The following is a 22,340-nucleotide window of genomic DNA, read 5'->3' as shown; positions in this document are numbered from 1 at the left end:
TCTGAAAAAGCGTGCTTAAAAACATAGGATCTGACCATTTTTTAAATAATGTGTTTAAGTTTAATATTTTTAAAAAAATTACTTAAATCGTTGCACTTTTATTGTTTTCGCTTCTGCCGATGACATCACAAATGATGAAATGGCATTCAGTGTTGCCATTCACAGAGCAAAATATTTAATTCGCATCTTTACTCACGTATATTGGCAACGATGTTGTTGATAGCAAGCGTAGAGCGCAATATTTAATTCGCTTCTTGATTATCATAACGTGGAACGCAGTAGAACTATGCGCCAAATTGTCATCAAGACCACGCCTTGTTTCAAAAATTGGACATTTTAAGAAATTAACAAAAATTAATTTAAAAAAAAACTGTTGGGAAAATGAAAGCATTTTCTGGGTCCATGTTACTTTTCTTGCTCTTTCTATCAATTTCAGTAACTAAAATTAGTACTTTTGATTAGAGGAAACAACCCCATTAATTATTTATTTTAAAGCCCCCCCCCCACGAAGAAAGAAGTCGAATTTTAAATTCTGTCGTCTGCGGAATACCTAAAGTTTCACGAATGCAAAAACGGAAAGATTTTCGAACCTGTTCTATCCGTGGGTGTAAGAACTGCGGGGGCACAGGAAATGTTTCCTACGCAAGTTCTACCTTTATGTATTTACTGCTGCATTGCAGTCGACACGTTTTGTTTCAAATATCATTTTCTTTAATTTTTCAATTTGTATCAATAAATGTCATGTCAATTTTTATACGGAGGAAATATTTTTGTATCTACAGCGGTGCACAGAATATATTTGTTCATTTTTAGAAATACGGCAGCTAATTAAGGTAAGTCTTTATTTGGGTCAGCTAATAATTTATGGAAGCGGGTTAAAATCAACTACAGGTTGAATCGAATAACATTAAACTTTCCTTTCCATTCTTATATTTTCGCTCAATAGACACAAAAAAAAAAAAAAAAAAAAAAAATGCTGCATCATTTGTACCTGAAGATCAGACTAACCTACATCCAAAAATTGTGTTTTTCATGTTATTACTGCGTTTTATGTAGGATCTTATTCCACACTGAGCCATAAAAATATAATTTTTTTTTATTTTAAAGTCCTATATCATTGTTTACGAGAGTTATAAGAGTAGTCTCAACCTTTGTATACACCACCAGACGGTGTAACAGGGAGGGGGATAGAGGGTTAACCCCCCCCCCCCACATGTAGCAACAAAAATTTTTTTTTAACACAAAGGCTTAAAATTGCGTTTTTCGGTCCTTAATTTCAAAAAAATTCCTATGACCCCCCCCCCCCCCACCCCACCCGCTTTGATGAACATTTCTCGCTACGCCACTGACCATACAAATGTTTATACACTCTCCTGAAAAGTAGTGGAAATGGACTTACGTTAGTCTGGCTTTATAAGATGCAAATTTTACTCGTGCTAAAAATTTGATTTTCATCATTTGTTACCATTATTGATGGTTTTTCTTCAAACCGTTTAGCGGGGGAGATTGGTAATTATTTGTAGAGTCGCTCGGACTAACTACCATCGGCAATTTCTCCATTTTCAACTGCTGCACTCATTTAGTGCTGGGTCTAGAGGGAGTAAGCTGAGATTCTTGACCCGGGTGACAACTTCTGAAGAAAATGGGGTGGCAATTTCTTTTACTTCTGTGCAGGCCCGTGTCCAGAATTTCATAAAGGAAGGGGTTTTGGTTTCAATGTTTTTACTTTCTTCTATATTTAATATATAGAAGAAAATATTGGATTCGTGCAAATTTTCGAATTTCGAGTTTCGACGGATTCGAACGTTTTGTAGTGTGCGGAATCAATTTCGAGCATTTTTGGAAAATGTCTGTGTGTGTGTGTGTCACGTATGTGTGTGGCCAGTTTTGTGTGGCCGCTCTACAGCAAAAACTACCGCATGAAATCAAACAAAATTTGGTACACATATGTACCCCTATGTGAACTTGTGCCCATTGGTTTTAGGCGCGAATTCCTACAAGGGGGGTGGAGCAATGGGACGTTTCTTGAGTTATGCGTGCCTGCTATTCCCCAAGAAGTAACTGTCGGAATCAAGCAAAATCTGGTCCATATGTTGCCCCAACAGGTACAGGTGCTGATTCAATTTTGGTTTCAATAGCTCAAGCAGGGGTTGAGCTATAGAACTTTTTTTTTTTTTGTCGTCAATCGTGACTGCTGTATCTCAAGAAATAATGAACGGAACCAAACAAAAATTTATCGGCAAATAGCCCTTAGAGGGTATAAGAGCTGATTCTATTTTGGCGTCAACAGTTGAAAAGGGGGTGGCGCAATCGAACGTTCTTTTTTTTTTTTCTTTTTCCATTGTGAGTGCCATATCTCAAGAAATAATGCCACGTTCTGGATGAAATTTGGAATAATTGTGAATCCATATGTAAATAGGCGTCGGTTCAATTTTGGCGTCAATCGCTCCATGGGGGGCTGATTTTTTAAAAAAAAATTATGTGAATAAAAACAGCTTTATAATTGCAACAATAAGAAGTATAAATCGTAATAGACTGTCGTCTGCGTATTTCGCGTGGTTTTAATTGTTGGAAAATGACCAAAAAATCGCATAGACTAATACTAAGAGTAGACCGAGCTTTCCCAGACTTGCTGATGAAAAAATTGGTATCATGTGACTGGTGGAAGGCTTGGCGAAAACTTTGGCAGCATGACTGCTAGATGGCAACATTATCTATAGTTTGGCACTCGACATGTATTTTAAGACGTAATGTGTTTTCATTATAATTTTTTTCCAGGTGCAGAGATTGAACTGTTTTTCTTTTAGTATGCAGTATTTTGGCATTAGTAATTAGTTTTTGATCACAGTTTTCAGTAACTTTTATTTCATTTGGAACTGCTACGTCAGCGTTGCCGTGAACGTAATGGCGTAAATGTTTTGCGTTAACGCAAAAATGTACTAATCGGTATCTTAAATTGAAATTGCAGGCAAAAATCTTACCGTTTGCCGATTCTTTTTGGGCGCTTGCATCTTTAATTGCTTAGAGAGTTATTGAAATTGACTAAAGAAAATGTACAATACTACCTAAGCGAAAAACTCACTATATTAACAAAATATTTACAACTTAGAATAACAAATTTACAAATCGGACTCCATAAACGATCATTCTTCCGTGTTCCATCAATTCTATTTATTTTAATTCTAGCGGGGCGTTGATCGTCAGCTACGATCAACGCCCGCTGTTGCTAGGATATCCACTAGTCATATGGTTTAGTTTATGAGCAGCAAAAGGGTTGCCATAGCTCGGTCTATTCTTATTATATTAGCATAGACTAATAATAAAAGTAGACCGAGCTATGGCAACCCTTTTGCTGCTCATAAACCAAACCATGTGACTGGTGGATATCCTAGCAACAGCGGGCGTTGATCGTAGCAGACGATCAACGCCCGCGAGAAATAAAATAAATAGAATTGATGGAACACGGAAGAATGATCTTTTATGAAGTCCGATTTGTAAATTTGTTATTCTAAGCTGTAAATATTTTGTTAATATAGTGAGTTTTTCGTTTAGATAGTATTGTGCATTTTCTTTAGTCAATTTCAATAACTCTCTAAGCAATTAAAAATGCAAGCTCCCAAAAAGAATCGGCAAACGGTAAGATTTTTACCTACAATTTCAATTTCACGTACCGATTAGTACATTTTTGCGTTAACGCAAAACGTTTACACCATTACGTTCACACCAACGCTGACGTAGCAGTTCCAAATGAAATAAAAGTTACTGAAAACTGTGATCAAAAACTAATTACTAATGTCAAAATAATGCATAACTAAAAGAAAAACAGTTCAATCTCTGCACCTGGAAAAAAGTTATAATGAATACACATTACGTCTTAAAATACATGTCGAGTGCCAAACTATAGATAATGTTGCGATCTAGTAATCATGCTGCCATGCTGTTTTCGCCAAGCCTTCCACCAGTCACATGATGTATCCATGAACCAATTTTTCCATCAGCAAGTCTGAGAAAGCTCGGTCTATTTTTATTATTAGTCTATGTATATTAGTCTATGGAAAATCGCGATGATTTAAACTTTTTAACTGTTGCCATCTTGTGTTTGTTAACAAATAAATGTTTGTAATTATTTTGAGTAAGGCTTTTAAATAATTTTCAATTGTCATTCTTTGCTTTGCTTTTGAGATAAATCGGGAATTGGGATGGTCGTCAAGTTTTGGCGTGTGTAATTTTGTTTTTGTTGGGAATATTGCTTCCTCGTCAAGCATAGGAAAAGATCAGAATTATAAGAAAGATACAGAAGAAAGATTCATGATGGCCACAACATACTAGTTTCATTCTTACCTGCTGCACTGGTAACTGGTAGAAAAATATAACAGTGGATGTAATAATTCGATTTTGTTAAATGTTACAATGAGAAGCAAAGTGGTGTGTGTGTGGGGGAGAAAGAGGGGGGGGGGTCCAAATGCACAGAAGATGATTTAAGTAGTGAATGTGTGCATGTATATAAGTAGTGTGTATATATATATATATATATATATATATATATATATATATATATATATATATATATATATATATGTATATATATATATATATATATGTATGTATATATATATATATATATATATATATATATATATATATATATATATATATATATATATATATATATATATATATATATATATATATATATATATATATATATATATATATATATATATATATATATATATTACCAATTCCATTATTTTATATACATTATATTGAATCTCTGTTTCTCGTACAGTTAAAAAATATATTTTTTCTTAAAAAATAATTAAAAATCATAAGTGAAAAACAGTGGTTCAACTAGAAAATAGTTTTAAGGTGGATAGATTGCAAAAAATTCTAATCAGATAAGGAGGAACAGGTGTCCACCCCCGGAAATTTTAGACGGCCTTAGACTCAGCAGAAATTCGAAGAAATTAAATGCTTAAAACGCGATTATAGGGCATATTTTTTGACGTGAGAGAAAGGGATGACACTCAAGGACTCTCTCAGATCATTTTTCCCCCCTTGAAAAATAGATAGAAATGAACTTCTCCTCCCCCTTTCAAATTTTCGAAACTGAAGTTCCAAAAAATCAATTATAGACAAACTTTGAAGATATTTATGAGAAGGGGATTCTGGTACTGTCCCTTGGAATTTTTTTCAAAATTAAAGTCCAAAATACTTATGTAATGTTTTAAGATATTTGGAGGAGGGGTTCAGAGGCTATTCCACTTAAATTTTCGTGAGCTGTTTAAAAAACTTAATTTTTGATAATATCTTAAAAAGGTGGTTCACCGTTCCCCCCCCCCTTTTTTTTTGTAATTGTAGTCTTAAAAACGCGATTGTAAGACCATATTTGATAACCCCCATTAGAGTCCTTTCAAAACTGAAACAAAACCTAAACTAAGTTTAGACGATTTTTGAACGCAATTTTAAACGATGTTTCGGGGACATTTTCTGGAAATTTTGCGAAATTGAAGATCTGAAAACAAAATCTGAGATGCTCCTGTAATGCTATTGGCACGGGGGGGGGGGGGGGATTCGGAGGACAAGCATTTTGAAGACTTTATTTTTTTCACAGAAACTAGAAAGAAGGAAAACATTTTCGGGAAACTTCAAAGAAAATATTTTGTTTTGTGAGTTTTCTTTGGTTTTTGAGCAATCACGATTGCTTATTGCTTTCATTTGGCTGTTTTTGGAGTTCTATCATTTTATTTTCCCACCGCCACCCTCCGCACCTTCACCGTCGACCGGCTCCTCACGATGCTGCTCCTATAGCGAAAGCCGTCTCCAGGTTGCATACATGTCCTACACACACGCGCATACATACACAATTACACACACACACACGCACACATACACAATTACACACACACGCACTCATACACACACACAAACACATACACACACATACAAAAACGCATACACATACACACACGCATACATACAGACACCTACATATACACACACACAAAAACGTACACACTCATACACACAACTACCCACACATTCATACCTGCACACAGACACAAACATATGCCTACACACACGCCCTCCTCCCCCACACACACATTCATACACACAACTACCCACACACTTATGCCAGCACACAGACACAAACACACATGCCTACACACACATGCACATACCCCCTACACACAAACACAGATACTACCCACACACAAACACACATGCCTACATACACACACTCGTGATTGCGAAAAACATAATTTGAATTCAAGATGTCAAAATTCAAATTATTTTTTTTATTATGTTTTCTTCTGTAATGGGAGAGGTTTAACCCCTAAAACCTTCCCCTTCGACACGGCTCTGCTTCTGTGGGGTTTTTCCATTGAAACTCAGTATGAAAACTCGAAAGAAGATGGATAAGCGCTCACTTTCAAGTTTCTGTCCAGCTCGGAAAACCCGTTCATCTAGCACTGCACTCATATTTTTACTTTCTTCTATATCTAATATATAGAAGAAAGTATTGGATTCGTGCAAATTCTCGAATTTCGAATTTTGACGGATTCGAACGTTTTGAGGTGTGCAGAGTCCATTTCGACTATTTTTGGAAAATGTCTGTCTGTCTGTGTGTATGTGTGTGTGTATGTGTGTCACGTCTGTGTGTGACCAGTTTTTTGTGGCAGCTCTACAGCAAAAACTACCGCATGAAATCGAACGAAATTTGGTACACATATGTGCCCCTATGTGAACTTGTGCCCATTGGTTTTTGGCGCGAATTCCTCCAAGGGGGGGTGGAGCAATGGGACGTTTTTTGAGTTATGCGTGCTTGCTATTCCTCAGGAAGTAACTGGCGGAATCAAACAAAATTTGGTCCATATGTTGCCAGTAACAGGAACAGGTGCTGATTTAATTTTGGTGTCAATATCTCAAACGGGGGTTGAGCTATAGAACGTTTTTTGTCGTCAATTGTGACTGCTGTATCTCAAGAAATAATGAACGGAATGAAAGAAAAATTTATCGGCAAGTAGCCCTTAGTGGGTATAAGAGCTGATTTTATTTCGGTGTCAAAAGCTGAAAAGGGGGTGGCGCAATCGAATGTTCTTTTTTTTTCATTGTGAGTGCCATATCTCAAGAAGTAATGCTACGTTCTGGATGAAATTTGGAATAAATGTGAATCTATTTGTAAATAGGCGTTGTTTCAATTTTGGCGCCAATCGCTTCATGGGGGACTGATTTTTTTTTATGTAAAGAAAAATAGCTTTATAAATGCAACAATAAGAAAGATAAATTGTAATACTGTCGTCTGCTTATTTCACGTGCATAGACTAATAATAAGAGTAGACCGAGCTTTCTCATTCTTGCTGATGAAGAAAATTGGTTCATAGATGTATCATGTGACTAGTGGAAGGGCTTGGCGAAGACTTTGGCAGCATGGTTGCTAGATGGCAGCATTATCTATAGTTTGGCACTCGACATGTATTTTAAGACAATGTGTTTTCATTAAAAAAAACTTCCAGGTGCAGAGATTGAACTGTTTTTCTTTTAGTTCTGCATTATTTTGACATTAGTAATAGTTTTTGATCAGTTTTCGGTAACTTTTATTTCATTTGGAGCTGTCAGCGTTGGCGTGAACGAAATGGCGTAAACGTTTTGCGTTAACGCAAAAATGTACTAATCGGTATCTTAAATTGAAACTGTAGGTAAAAATCTTACCGTTTGCTGATTCTTCTTGGTCGCTTGCATCTTTTATTGCTTAGAGAGTTATTGAAATTGACTAAAGAAAATGCACAATACTATCTAAACGAAAAACTCACTATATTAACAAAATATTTACAACTTAGAATAACAAATTTACAAATCGGACTTCATAAAAGATCATTCTTCTGTGTTCCATAAATTCTATTTATTTTATTTCGCGGTGGCGTTGATCGTCTGCTACGATTAACGCCCGCTGTTGCTAGGATATCCACCAGTCACATGGTTTGGTTTATGAGCAGCAAAAGGGTTGCCATAGCTCGGTCTACTCTTATTATTAGTCTATGTTCACGTGATTTTAATTTTTGGGAAATAATCGAAAATGTTATCGCAATGATTTAAAATTAATAACTGTTGCCATTTTATGTTTGTTAACAAATAAAACATCTAATTAATTCAAGCAAGGCTTTGAAATTAATTTTCAAGTCGTTCTTTGCTTTGCTTTTGTGAGAATTCAGAAATTCGGACGGCCGTCAGGTTTTTTTTTTTTTTTTTTTTTGCTAGGAATATTGCATTCTCTTCAAGCATAGGGATTGATCAGAATTCACAAGAAAGATATAGAAGAAAGTTTCGTGATGGCCACAACATACTAGTTAATAATGTTCTTTTAAGTATGGGTATCAGTGCCATATGAAAAAAAAATATATTTAGGAAGATTCACCAAGGAACTTTGGGAGAACTCACCAAAATAAAATGTCGTTTTAAACAAATTTCAGTGGCGTCTAGTGCAGTGATTCCTAACCTGGGGGCGATCAAATTCTTCTAGGGGGTGATAAATTTCTGGGGGGCGATAGGGGGGCGACGGCATTCGGATACCTGGTAATGGGAAATTCTTGACCTTTCAAAAACTATATTTATTAAAACAAATCGGTACACAATTCAGAAATATCTTTCAGAACACCTATGTTGCGTAATACTTACTGAACCAAGCATATGGCACGTCAAATCAAAGAAAGTCGTTCCCAGAAAATAAGTCATGTATGATTTACAGCTCAATCAAATCTGTTCGGATAAAAAAAATCCCAAAAGCAAAAAATAATATCTTGTATTTTATTGCCGTTTTCACGAGGAAAAAAAAAATCTTGTAAGCACTGTCTGACCGTTGATGGCGCCAGCATATAATTAACGCCTGAAAAGTGGATGGATATGTGTAAGAATAGAATTTTGCATTTACTTATCAGTTGTCATTCAGAATCTTGCAATCAGCGCATAAACCTCCTTACGTAGTTTCTATTGCTTGATTTAATTTAGTGAATTTCTGCTTAATTGTGCATGTTTCGTAGTGTGGAAGTTCGATATGAATTCGAAAAAGAAGTGCCGGCAGTATTCAGCTGAAAGAGATAGCTGAGGAAAAGTTGTTCGCCAGAACTTTGATTACTGATATAAAGGGATCGTCGATTTTTAAAGTGGTGAAAGATTATTTTGAAGAAAAAGAAATTCCATTGACAAATGTAAGTGCTTGCGCAGCAGATGGTGCCCCTGCCATGGCGGGTCGTCATATTGGGTTTCTTGCACACCTTAAAAAAGAAGCACCAAAAGTGATTACCATCCAGTGTGCCATTCATCGTCAACACTTGCCTGCAAAAAAATTGAGTGGTGTTTTACATGAAACCTTACAATTAGTCATTACTGGTATTAACAAGATCAAAGCTAATTCTCTCAATGATCGCCTGTTTCGAGAGCTTTGCCATGAAAATGATGAAAATTTCGAACGCTTGCTTTTACATACGTCTGTGAGATGGCTTTCCGAAGGAAACTGTTTGCGCTGTTTCTTTGAATTATTCGACTCTGTAGCTGAGTTTCTCGAATTGCATGATCCTGCTTTAAGTCAGAATTTGAAACAGCGCTAGTTGGAGCTTGCGTATCTCACAGATATTTTTGAAAAAGTGAACGAAGTCAACATTAAGCTTCAAGGAAACAAGATGAACCTCATCAAGGCCAAAAGCATAACTTCAGTATTCACTGCCAAATTCGAAATCCACAAGGCAAATATTATCCGTAAAGAATTTATCCTGTTTCCGACTCTAAAAAAAAGTTTAATCGTGGATGATGAATTCCTGAAGAAAAATTTTTAATTTTTATTGATCACCTTGATCAGTTAAAAAAGAACATGGAATCAAGGTTTGCAGATTTGATCAGCTTACAAATTCCTGACTGGATTTTAGACCCATTTAGTTTAGAAGATGTGGATGAATTGGAAAACTCTTTGCAGACAGAGTTTATGGGTTTGAAATTTGATTGTGAATCAAAAATTACTTTCAAGCAATACGGTTACGAACTTGCCTGAGTGAAGCTTTGGGTACTTACCCACAACTTTGGAAAAAAGTTGAACAACTCCTCATCTCATTCCCCTCAACATATTTAGTTGAAAGAGGATTTAGCTCTGTAGTGCAGTTTCTCACGAAGCAAAGAAACAGATTGGACATCTGCCTCAAAGGGTACCTCAGATCAAATCTCACTAATATAAAGCCAGACATCAAAGCTTTAACGGAGTTCCATCAAGCACAAGGCAGCCATTAAAAAGGTTTAAAAAAAAACACATTTTAACAGTTAAAATTTTTAATTTTTTCCGGATTTCAATTAAAAAAAAAAGCATGTTTCTGAAAAATGTAGTATTCTTATTTTTGCTAAATATGTAAATGACGGTTAATTAAAGCACTTCAAATTACGTTTTTTCTTTTTTTTTTTTGGTGGGAGGGGAAGGGGTTAAGGTTAAAAAAATTTTGAGATTAAAGAATTCAGTTTTAAAGCTAATTATCACTTTATCATGCACTTTTTTAAGCTTTAAACTCAAATTAGGCGTTCAGTAACATTAATCTTCACTAAAATCAGCGCCATCTAATTTGTGTTTTTAAGGGAAGAATGTGGGGGGCGATAGGTGTAATTTAACTTCCAAAAAGGGCGATGGGCTAAAAAAAGTTGGGAACCACTGGTCTAGTGCATTATGTTTTACTGTTATAATATTTACTATTAAAAGAAATCTTCCTTGCAAATAAAGTAGTCAAACTCGCTTATAACGAGCCCTGGTTTAACGAGAACTCGGATTTAGCGAGGGAATCGAAAATATTTAGTAGGTACAATGTTAAGTCCATGGCAACATAACTCGCTTTTAACGCGGAAAACCCGCTTAAAGCGAGCAATATTTTTGTATTTCATAAAATTTCTGTTGATTTCCACTTCAGAAAAGTTTATCCGATTTTGGGGAAAATACAGGGAGAAATGGTTTGAATTCAACCGAAAGTTATAGACAAAACATAAACAAAACAATTATATACAAAGCAATTGATTTTTTTTTTTCAGGGAGTAGAAGAGCCTTTAAAACATATATATTTGTTGAAGGGAATGCTATCATTACCAAGATATACTTCATTGAATATTGTAGTTAAAATTCAAACTAATGCATACGAAAAAAATAATGAAAGCGACCACAATAGCGACAAATGTGAAGAATTTGAAGTTTAACAGCCATCGACATACTCAATGGCTTCTAAAGCGCAGAAAAAATGCGCATACTTTTGAAGCTACGGATGCAAATGACGATGTTTTTTGGTCACACGTTCTTCGAAAACAAGAAAAAAAGAATATGAAAGTTCAAAGAAGAAATAACCAACTTCTTTGCAACTGTACAGATATATAAAAATAACTTATCAAGCATGTACAAATTTTTATGATTTTTTTTCACGAACCCGTTTTTTACGAGCACTCGTTTATAACGAACAAATATCGCGGTCCCTTTATGCTCGAATAATCAATGAACAAAAAATATAAAAGCAAAACATTACTAGGCGCTGAAGAACAGTTACAACTAGTATGTTGTGGCCATCACGAAACTTTCTTCTATATTTTTCTTTTTTTTTTTCTGATCCCTCCCCATGCTTGACGAGGAAGCAATATTCCCAACAAAAACAAAATGACACATGCAAAAACTTGACGACTATCCCAATGTCTGAATTATTGCAAAAGCAAAGCAAAGAGCGAAAATTGAAAGTTATTTTAAAAGCCTTGCTTGAATGAATTACAAATATTTTATTTGTTAACAAACATAAGATGGCAACAGTTAAAAATTTTAAATCATTGAGATAATATTTCCTATCCTTTCCATACAATTAAAATCACGAGAAATACGCAGACGACAATCTATTACGATTTATCTTTCTTATTGTTGCATTAATAAAACTATTTTTATTCGCAAAAAAAAAAAAAAAAAAAAAAAAAAATCAACACCTCTTGGAGCGATTGGAGTCAAAATTGAACCAAAGCCTGTTTACGTATGGATTCACATATATTCCAAATTTCAACCAGAACGTAGCATTACTTCTTGAGATAGGGCACTCAAAATGGAAAAAAAGAACGGGTGATTGCGCTACCCCCCTTTTAGCTGTTGACACAAAAATAAAATCAGTTCTTATACCGACTAAGGGCTACTTGCCGATAAATTTTTCTTTCATTCCGTTCATTATTTCTTGAGATACAGCAGTCACAATTGACGACAAAAAACGTTCTATAGCTCAACCCCCGTTTGAGTTATTGACACCAAAATTGAATCAGCACCTGTTCCTGTTAATACCAACATATGGACCAAATTTTGTTTGATTCCACCAGTAACTTCCTGAGGAATAGCAAGCACGCGTAACTCGAAAAACGTCCCATTGCTCCACCCCCTTTGGAGGAATTCGCGCCAAAAACTAATGGGCACAAGTTCACATAGGGGCACATATGTGTACTAAATTTCGTTCGATTTCATGCGGTAGTTTTTGTTGTAGAGCGGCCACAAAAAACTGGTCACACACAGACGTGACACACATACATACACGCACACACACACACACACAGACAGACAGACATTTTCCAAAAATGGTCGAAATGGACTCGGCACACCTCAAAACGTTCGAATCCGTCAAAATTCGAAATTCGAAAATTTGCACGAATCCAATACTTTCTTCTATATATTAGATATAGAAGAAAGTAAAAAAGATTTAAAAGTTAAGAATAAGATAAGTAATTACTGTAATAATTATATAGAAGTAATACACATTGTTGACAAATCATAGAAAAGAACGAAAATTAATCACAAAATTCAAGCAAAAAATGTCGAACGAGATATTATTTTTATTTATTTTTATAATTAGAGTGTTTTTTGTTTTAAAGTAAGGAGATTTTTTTAATGTAAACGAGCAATTATCATGTAATCCACGAACAGCTAGTATGAATTAGTCTGTATCATTCTATTCATACTTTCTTCTATATCTAATATATAGAAGAAAGTATTGGATTCGTGCAAATTTACGAATTTCGAATTTTGACGGATTCGAACGTTTTGAGGTGTGCTGAGTCCATTTCGACTATTTTTGGAAAATGTCTGTCTGTCTGTGTGTGTATGTGTGTGTGTGTGTGTGTGTGTGTGTGTGTGTGTGTGTGTGTGTGTGTGTGTGTGTGTGTCACGTCTGTGTGTGACCAGTTTTTTGTGGTCGCTCTACAGCAAAAACTACCGCATGAAATTGAACGAAATTTGGTACACATATGTGCCCTTACGTGAACTTGTGTCCATTGGTTTTTGGCGCGAATTCCTCCAAGGGGGGTGGAGCAATGGGACGTTTTTTGAGTTACGCGTGCTTGCTATTCCTCAGGAAGTAACTAGTGGAATCAAACAAAATTTGGTCCATATGTTGCCCCTGACAGGAGCAGGTGCTGATTTAATTTTGGTGTCAATAGCTCAAACGGGGGTTGAGTTATAGAACGTTTTTTGTCGTCAATTGTGACTGCTGTATCTCAAGAAATAACGAACGGAATCAAACAAAAATTTTTTGACAAGTAGCCCTTAGTGGGTATAAGAGCTGATTTTATTTTGGTGTCAACAGCTAAAAAGGGGGGTAGCGCAATCGCCCATTCTTTTTTTCCATTGTGAGTGTCCTATCTCAAGAAGTAATGCTACGTTCTGGTTGAAATTTGGAATATATGTGAATCCATACGTAAACAGGCTTTGGTTCAATTTTGACTCCAATCGCTCCAAGAGGTGTTGATTTTTTTTTTTTTTTTTTTTTTTTTTTTGCGAATAAAAATAGTTTTATTAATGCGACAATAAGAAAGATAAATCGTAATAGATTGTCGTCTGCGTATTTCTCGTGATTTTAATTGTATGGAAATGATCGGAAATATTATCTCAATGATTTAAAATTTTTAACTGTTGCCATCTTATGTTTGTTAATAAATAAAATGTTTGTAATTAATTCAAGTAAGGCTTTTAAAGTAACTTTCAATTTTCGCTCTTTGTTTTGTTTTTACAATAATTCAGACATTGGGATGGTCGTCAAGTTTTTGCATGTGTAATTTTGTTTTTGTTAGGAATATTGCTTCCTCGTCAAGCATGGGGAGGGATCAGAAAAAGGAAAAATATAGAAGAAAGTTTCGTGATGGCCACAACATACTAGTTATAGTTGCAATTAAGTTTATTGAAAAAAGACTTTGGATTTATATCTCATCCTGAGATTAATTGGGTTGTTTCCAAAATTTTAAAAGTATTTTGCGGTAAGAGCACGATTAAAAACATAGGATTTAATCATTCTTTAAATAATTCGACAAAGTTTAATATTTCTTAACAATTATTTTAATTGGCACAGAGATTCAATTTCATTTTTTTGCACTTTTGCACATGACACCACAAGTGACGAAATGCCATTCACTGATGCCATTAGCGCAGAGCGCAATATTTAATTTGCTTCTTTACTCGCATGTGTTGGCAACGATATGGTTGATAGCAAGCGTAGAGCGCAATATTTAAGTCGCTTCTTAATTATCACAATCTGAAAACGCGGTACACAGCAAGCGTAAGAATTCAACGTGCCAGTTGAGTAGCGTGCCAAAGTTCATCACTTGTGACGTCATAAAGACCACGTCTTGTTTCCAAAATCGGACATTTTAAAAAATTGAGTAAAAATTAAACGTTGGGAATGAAAAAAAAAATTTTTTTTTCGCTCCATGTTCCTTTTTTTTTTTTTTTTTTTTGAGCAATCACGATTGCTTATTGCTTTTATTTGACTGTTTTGATGTACTATAATTTTATTTTCCCACCAGCACCCTCTGCTGCATCACCGTCGACCGGCTCCTCACGATGCTGCTCCTATAGCGAAAACCGCCTCCAGGTTGTCGCCCCTCCCTTGTATCCGTCCTTGTTGTAAAACTAGAAAATACACGGAATTCAACTAAAAATTTGCAGTTTTGCTCTTTTCATGTTGTGACATCCCCTACATTTTACGTCTTATGTTTCTTTTTTTTTTTCTTTCTACGCGTACTTAATATCAACGTCCTGCAGTACGTTGAACTTTCTCAAGAATTTTTCAGGAAAAGCTTAAATACATTAATAAAAGAATTCGTAGTTTTTGATTACTAAACTTCTAAACTTAAGAGAAAAAAAAAGTCAAGTTTTCTTCTTAGAAGAGTTACTAATTACGGCAATCTTCCATCACATTTTCCTGCGATTCAATTTAAGAAATTAGAATTTTCCCATTGATATGTTAATTTATCCAGAATTTTGGCGCCCATTCATTCTTCGAGTTTGAATGACGACGGCGGTGTTTAATAAAAAGAGGAGTAATTAAACTCAAGCTAAGTGAAGCATTTTTTTCGACCAACTTTCTTAAATACATAACCGTAGTTGTTAACAGGGGCGGACACAGACTAGCACTTTAGGAAGGGGGGGGGGGGGGGTCATGTTGACGAAAAGATGAGTTTTGAGTACGAAAATTTCTGGAACAGTTTTCGGGCGTCAATAAAGAGTGCCAACTCGGTCAGGAATTATTCGCCTAGTAGGACATGAACTGTATAAATTAATTCTAGAAGCAATGAAAGGAAGTATTTTTTCAAATATTCAAGCAATTAATTAATTGATGAGATTAATTAATTGATAGGATTAATTAATTAATTAATGATTAAAAATATTACGGAAAACACATTTCATTCGTAACGTATTTGAACACAATGTGTAATAATATATTTGCACAATATTCTGCATCCATCCATATTGTTTGCAATTGGGTTGTTTCTAAAATTTGAAAAGTATTTTTTGCTGAAAGAGCATGCTTAAAAACATAGGTTTTAACCATTTTCCAAATGATTTGACAAGGTTTAGTATTTTCAAAAAATTTAAATTTTTGAAGTTAAAATTATTAATTATTTAAAAACTAGAAAATCGCCCGTCATGGTATGACGGGTGAACATTGTTTCTACATTTGAACGAAGCTATCGCCTCTTAGGTGATATTTTAATAGTAGAAATTTTAACCCTAACTTCAGTGGATTAACCCTAAACTCCAGTAGATAGTTGGCCGCTTTTTCGCTTCTTCATTCCCCTGAAATGATGCAGTTTTACCAGTAAAACAATTAAGTTACCGGATCGAGTTCAGCCTTGTCGCAATCAGTGGCGGCTCTAGGTTTTGCGAGGCCATGTGCAAAGACATTTTGCGGGGCCCCCAATTAAACTAGTATGTTGTGGCCATCACGAAACTTTCTTCTATATTTTTCTTTTTTTTTCTGATCCCTCCCCATGCTTGACGAGGAAGCAATATTCCCAACAAAAACAAAATTACACTTGCAAAACTTGACGACCATCCAGGGGCGGCATTTCACCATTTCATTTGGGGGGTCGAGTTTCTTAAATATATAATACCCAAACACACATTAGTTAACAAGAAGTTGTCATAAAATCGGTTTAGTATAAATAAAATTAGTGCTTAGAAACAATTAAAATTTTGATTCATTGACTAAAAAGTTATCATACAAAACATCTCGCTACTTAAGTTTTTATACCTTTTGGAAAAGTTATTATGCATGATTTTGAGAATTCGGAAGAGCAGGGAATCGTGTTACTAATCTATCAGTGCTCAATGTCATGCTGTTTTGCCAGTTTAGCTGAATGGAAAAGGTTTTTTTTTCCGCTTTGTGCTTCGAAAATATTTCTCTAACCTCCTGAGACATAAAAAAAAATCTTTCTCTTCTAGCTGAGCTGATTGTAATAGTTAAAAAATAATTGAAGTAACACAAAGTTATGCATGAAAACACTTTTTATATCTTGCTCTTCAAAATCACCCAGACTACTTCAAAAACTGCGAGGGGCTTAAACTTTTCATCATTGAATAATCTAGTCATGTCGGCGCTCTCAGCTTCAGTGAGATATCATCTGCTTCCAGCTCTGTTATTCACTATTTCAAACTGATGAGTCCATTACAAAGACGAAACTGCAGTCTCTGGATGTAAAAACCATTCTGTCGGTATATTGCTTGTAATTTTTCTTGCCTCAAGCTAAAAATTTTATTCACAGTTGAAACATTTTATTTTTTGTTTTCAAAATCCAATCCAAATAACCATAATCTCAGCCAACCACACAGAAAAATAATTATCATCAAATCTTGTGTTAATTTCATTCGAAACTGAATCTATTACTTCATACAAAATATTCAAAAATCAATGTTTGACTTCACATCATCATGTGGGTTTTTTTTTTTTTTTTTTTTTTTTTTTTTTTTTTTTTTTTTTTTTTTTTTTTTTTTTTTTTTTTGGCGTCTCTTTAAAATTGGCTGGGAGGAAGAATTTTTTTTTTAATTTCACGATTAATTGAAATATACATCTATAAAATATCTATTGTCTTTTTTTTGTTCAATAATCACATGCATTTTTAAGATGTTTCTATGAAAGCATTATATGTATTGAGCAGCTGAAACGTGTTTCTAGCAGAAGAAAGCGATGAACACTCATTAAATAAATATACACTTAGAAAATGAGCGTAAAAGTGAATGTAAAATATCAAGGAATTTTCTTGTGAAAACCATGCAGCCGCACCACTTTTCACGAGCCTCTCATATTGGACATACCATCGTTACACTGGGCACACAAGTGTGACATATTTAGCCTATATGAGGCAATGTCTTCTTTAGTTAAAATTAACCATGGTTCTCTATCAGTTTTCTATGTTTGGAAAAAGCCGAAAATACTTCATGAATTTCTAAGTCATCATCCAAATAACGAAAAACACTTTTTCTAGTCTGAGAATGTGTCGAGTTTCATCAAATAGTTGTTTAGAACCAGCGAGATTTCCTTTAATGAACATTGATTTCCGACTTACATAAATTGAATTCACTCATTTTCTATCATTCTGCTCACAAAATTTGGGGGTGCGACCGCCCCCTCTTGACCCCCCTATTTGCCGCCCCTGCGACCATCCCAATGTCTGAATTATTGCAAAAGCAAAGCAAAGAGCGAAAATTGAAAGTTATTTTAAAAGCCTTGCTTGAATTAATTACAAATATTTTATTTGTTAACAAACATAAGATGGCAACAGTTAAAAATTTTAAATCATTGCCATTTCAACTGCGCTTGCGCACGGACCTCATTTTTGATGCCGGATGTAGCAAGGAGCTGAATTTGGTCTTCTTCCCTTCTCCTCACCATTCGTTAGAAATTTTAAAATTCAAAGTTTGTGACTACGTTTCCAAAAATGATGAAGGTTTTCAAGCCTTGAACATTTTTGGAAATGCAGTTTGAAAATGAGAGGTTTTTTTTTTCCTTCAAACTTTTTCATTTTTTTAGGAACGAATCACGTAGTTTTTCGGGAGTTGGAGGGTGGAGGCCCCCAACAAAGCGGAGTCCCTAAGCTATATATTTTTTTATTCTATAGATCCCGGCTAGCAATAATTCTTTAATGTAGGGACAAGTGCGGTAGAGTGGGTGTGGAGTCAGGAGGAAAGGACAGCAGCATTTATAAGCCGAAATGAAATGAGAAAAATGCATTTCTAGCAAGTTCAGTAGCTTTAGACTCTCGATTGACTCTACTCTGCATCTGCAATATCTACTGAATAAGATAGAAATAATTTTTCATGCTTTATTTCGGCTTAGAGATGCAGCTACTCCCACTTCTCCCACAGTCCAATTCTTCCCGATTCTCCCCTAATTATTGTAATGGGGTTGTTTCCTTCAGTCAAAAGTAATACTTTTAGTCACTGAAATTGATAGAATAAGCAAAAATAAATAAATAAATAAATAAATAAAACATGGACCCAGGAATTTTTTTCATTTTTCCAACAGTTATTTTTAAATTAATTTTTTAAAATGTCCGATTTTTCAAACAAGGCGTGGTCTTGATGACGTCACAAATGATGCTCTTTGGCGCATCTTTGTACCGCGTTTCCACCTTATGATAATCAAGAAGCGAATTAAAATTGCTCTCTACGCTTGCTATCAACCATATCGTTGCCAGTACACGTGAGTAAAGATGCGAATTAAATATTTTGCTCTGTGAATGGCAACACAGAATGGCATTTTATCATTTGTGATGTCATCGGCATGAAATGTAAACAATGAAAGCGCACCGATTTAAGTAATTTTTTTAAAATATTAAACCTAAACAAATTATTTAAAAAATGGTCAGATTATATGTTTTTAAGCGTGCTCTTTCAGAAAAAAATACTTTTAAAATTTTGGAAACGACCCCATTACTAATACGTAGATAAATAAACCTTCGAAAAAAAAAAAAAAAACAGAAAATTAATCGCAAAATCAACGTAAAAACATCATATGAAATCATTACCATAAATATTGTTTAATGAGGAAATGTTTTTAACGCTGCCACGTAAAAATCTTCCAGATGCGGTCAGAGGTTGAGAATCTCTGTTTCAGAAGACATCCGATTGTCAAATCTGATGGCAAAAACCAGATTACTCACCCCGCCCCCCACCCAAAAACAAGATCCGGGATAACTCTCCAGGGCCAACGATAGACAATGCAGGGGGTAAAACTGTCTGGAGGGTCAAAAATCCTGGCTTTACTGACCAAAACTTACAAAATAATGACTAAATACTGACCATATACTGACTAAAATTAAAACAATTAATAAACTTTGGCGTAAAAAAAGAGTATCATACTTAGTGAAATAGATACTAGCTTTGTTTATAATATGCAGCAACATAATATAAAGCTAATTTGGTACAAATTTTGACTGAAAGTTTAGTTTAAATTATATATTTGCTGTATAATGAATAAAACTTTTCTGAAACTAGGAAAATAAATTAAAAGTTCTTGCAAATGTTTAAAATATTATTAAGCGATTGAGAGCAATTTTTCATTCATTTTTTTTTTTTTTTTAAACTCAGTGGAAAACAACTTTAAGAAAAATTCTGAAATTAGGAAATACAAAGTGGAAAAAATATATAAATTATACGTTTACTAGCAGTACCCGCACAGCGACATTAAAAATTTAATGGAAGTCCGTTGAATAATAATAATAATAATAATAAAATGACGCCCCCTCCCTCTCTGATGTGAAATGATCATTTTTCTTTGTATAAAATGCGTACACACCTTTTCGAAAAAAAAAAAAAACAATAATAATAAAGTTTCTTTGGAATTTAAAACTTTTCGTCAAATCATTAAATTAGATTTACAGTTGCTTTAAAACGATTTAGCGAGTGAAGCGGTTTTTATTGCAATTTAAAATCTTTCGCCAAATAAACAAAAAAAGACATCAAATAATATCTTTCAAATGCAAAAATAGTTCCGAAACTCTATTGTGTATCGCTAAACTCGTCCAGGAACCACGTTATCATAATCCATCCGTCTAACGAAAAAAAAAAAAAACATCCAGTGAAACATTCAAAAATCATCGTCAGAAAAAAAGAAGAAAATGTCGTATATTTCACTCGGATGAAAACAAATCAAAAGTTTCTTTTCTTTCAAAACAAATCGCAAAAACGATGAATTACATTTACGGTTGCTTTAAAACAATAGCCCTAGACTGAGCTGCTCAGCGCTTAACGCGCCAAGCGACCACGCTACCGGAACCCAGCCCTTTTGCGAGTGAAGCGGATGTTTTTTCTTTGGTCATAATAAATGTTTCGCCAAACAAACAACAAAGTATAAAATCACATTAGCAGTAGCTTTCAGATCTTTATATATTAAGAGCCACGTTGCCCGGCTTTGCCTGGTCTACCTTGAGAATAAAAATTGTGTCTAGTGACAGATATTCAACAATCAGGCTTGGTTAAAAGAAAAAAAAAACACCATGCAAAATTACCCTTCCAAACAATGACGACAGACATTAAAATACTTTTAAGAAATTAAAATGCGAAAGATGGATTTTAAAAGCGTAACCATACAAACACGAAATAAAATAAGTTTAAGAAATTAAATGCAAAATAAGGAAAAAAACAATGGATTCAAAAAGCGTTACTGTGGAAACGCGAAAATAAAATGGTTGACAACCTCAATCAAAATGACATTTTTCGAATTTGATTTAAAAACGCTTGTAACTTTTTTTTCTTTGAAGATAGAAGTTAAGTTTTTCGACCAAAGGTCGAGAGAGATCTGAAGTAAAAAATGTCGCTTTAACCAATGGTGTCAAAAAGAAAACTGTGGGACAATTCCTTCACTTTTCATTGATAGATTTAATTAAGAAAGTAGTGCCTAAATTTCAGCTAAGTCTAAAAAAGTTCGAGTTAAAAACGCAAATTACTCCCGTCGTAATTAAGTTAGAGCATTGAAACAAAGTGTTTAGAACGCGGAAAATTCTACCCTTTTCAAAGACATATAATATTAATGTGCAAGTAATTTTTCATTCCCATATTCGGGAATTTAAGTTAAATTTGGGTCTAAAAAATTGGAATAAAAAAAAGAACTATTTATCGGATTTTTTCGAATGATAGCCTATGTCACTCAGTAAGAAAGCACCTTTCATATAGTGAAGGAATTTTTCAAATAGGTGCAGTGGTTCCGGAGATTACCTCGAACATATCAACACACAAAAATCTTTCTCATTATAATATCAGTATAGATTTCTGTTAATTTTTAGTTAAAAACATGTTTTAGTAAAACTCAGAACACATTTAGAAGATTGTTTTAAGTACTAATAAGTAAATATTTTTTCATGTGTGAAAACTACACCCTGTCTCAGAAATAAAGACACAAGCATAAAATACAATTCACAGTAAAAATACGAATGGAAGGATTTATATCACACTAGCAGTACCCGCACAGCGAAGCCCGTGCTAAAAATTTAATGGAAGTCAGTTGAATAGAAAAAAAAAAAATGACGTCCCCTCCCCCTCTGATGTAAAATGATCATTTTTCTTTGTATAAAATGCGTACACACCTTTTCAAAAACAAAAAAAACTTTTAAAGTTTCTTTGGAATTTAAAACTTTTCGTCCAATCATTAAATTGAATTTACAGTTGCTTTAAAGCTCTATTTAGCGAGTGCAGTGGTTTTTACTGCAATTTAAAATATTTCGCCAAATAAACAAAAAAGACATCAAATAATATCTTTCAAATGTAAAAATAGTTCCGCAACTCTATTGTTTATCGTCAAACTCGCCCAGAAACCACGCTCTTATAATCCATCCGTCTAACGAAAAAAAAAAACCATCCAGTGGAACATTTAAAAATCATCGTCAGAAAAAAAGAAGAAAATGTCGTACATTTCACTCGGATAAAAACAAATCAAAAGTTTCTTTTCTTCCAAAACAAATCGCCAAAACAATGAATTACATTTACAGTTGCTTTAAAGCAATCATCCTAGACTGAACTGCTCAGCGCCTAACGCGCCAAG

At 34.3% G+C, this 22,340-nt stretch overlaps 1 protein-coding gene across 1 annotated transcript in view; it reads left to right on the top strand.

The window, feature by feature from the left end:
- Positions 1 to 697: 697 nt before the first annotated feature.
- LOC129225929 (uncharacterized) overlaps positions 698 to 22,340 on the top strand; it is a 38,735-nt gene continuing 17,092 nt past the window's right edge. The window contains exon 1 of the mRNA XM_054860470.1: positions 698 to 833. The gene's annotated coding sequence lies outside the window, so the exon portion shown is untranslated. The remainder of the gene's footprint in view (positions 834 to 22,340) is intronic.

This window comes from Uloborus diversus, chromosome 7 (assembly GCF_026930045.1).
Source record: "Uloborus diversus isolate 005 chromosome 7, Udiv.v.3.1, whole genome shotgun sequence".
Taxonomy (NCBI): domain Eukaryota; kingdom Metazoa; phylum Arthropoda; class Arachnida; order Araneae; family Uloboridae; genus Uloborus; species Uloborus diversus.
Note: the sequence above shows the minus strand (reverse complement) of the source record. Positions and strands in the feature narration are given on the sequence as shown.